The following is a 1,139-nucleotide window of genomic DNA, read 5'->3' as shown; positions in this document are numbered from 1 at the left end:
GCCTTGAATGCCTCCAGGGATGGGGCACCCACAACCTCTTTGGGCAATCTGTTCCAGTGCCTCACCACCCTCTGGGTGAAAAACTTCCTCCTAATATCTAACCTAAACCCTGTCTCAGTTTAACACCATTCCCCCTTGTCCTCTCACTATCCATCCTCACAAACAGCCGTTCCCCCTCCTGTTTATACACTCCCTTCAAGCACTGGAAAGCCACAATGAGGTCTCCCCAAAGCCTTCTCTTCTCCAAGCTATACAAGCCCAGTTCCCTCAACCTTTCCTCATAGGAGTGGTGCTCCAGCCCTCTGACCATCTCAGTGCCCTCCTCTGGACCCGCTCCAAGAGCTCCACGTCCTTCCTGTACCGTGAGCCCCAGGCCTGGACGCAGCGCTGCAGATGGGGCCTCACAAGAGCTGAGTAGAAGGGGACAATCACTTCCCTCTCCCTGCTGGCCACCCCTTTTTAATGCAGCCCAGAACACAGCTGGCCTTCCAGGCTGATGGAATTCATTTCACCTTTTCCACAGAAACGTGGGTAATTCTGTGCACTTACACAGAACCACAGAGGCTGGAGCATCCAGTCTACCCTCCTGAGAAAGCAGGTTCACACCGAAGGTGCAGGCTGATGACAGACTGCTGAGGGTGTGCTGTGCAGCACCTGTCACTGTGCCGCAGGGTCAGACAGCTTTGCAAGAACTCACCTCCAAACAGAACCTTACATTCTATTACCACAAAAAGAACCTCAAACCTCACTTTTAGAGGTAGGTGGGCAGAGCCCAGCAGGTTCTTGTTTTCTTTTTCGAAGCGCAGGAGCGGGGTTTAGACATCTCCATCACCCAGCTACACGAGCAGAGGGCTGCTGGGCAAACAGCACAGCTCTGCTCGGCCTTCTCTCGGGCGCTGCTGAGAACGAGAACACCGGACACACACGGGAGCTCGCCGTAACGAAAGACGCGTCTTCTTTCATAGCGGCGAGGGTTCAGTCCAGTTGGTTTCCGTCAGAAGAACCCAGGCCCCGTAGCTCCCCAGCACTCCCGTTTGCGGGTGCCGTGCCCGCAAAGCCCCAAAGCACGGCGCTCCGCACGGACGCTTCCAGCGGACGCCGCTCAGCACCGTCATGCGACGCGCGAGCTTCCCACGAAG

This window comes from Meleagris gallopavo, chromosome 11 (assembly GCF_000146605.3).
Source record: "Meleagris gallopavo isolate NT-WF06-2002-E0010 breed Aviagen turkey brand Nicholas breeding stock chromosome 11, Turkey_5.1, whole genome shotgun sequence".
NCBI classification, from domain to species: Eukaryota; Metazoa; Chordata; class Aves; order Galliformes; family Phasianidae; genus Meleagris; species Meleagris gallopavo.
The sequence above is the reverse complement of the archived record's forward strand: the minus strand, read 5'-3'. Positions refer to the sequence as shown.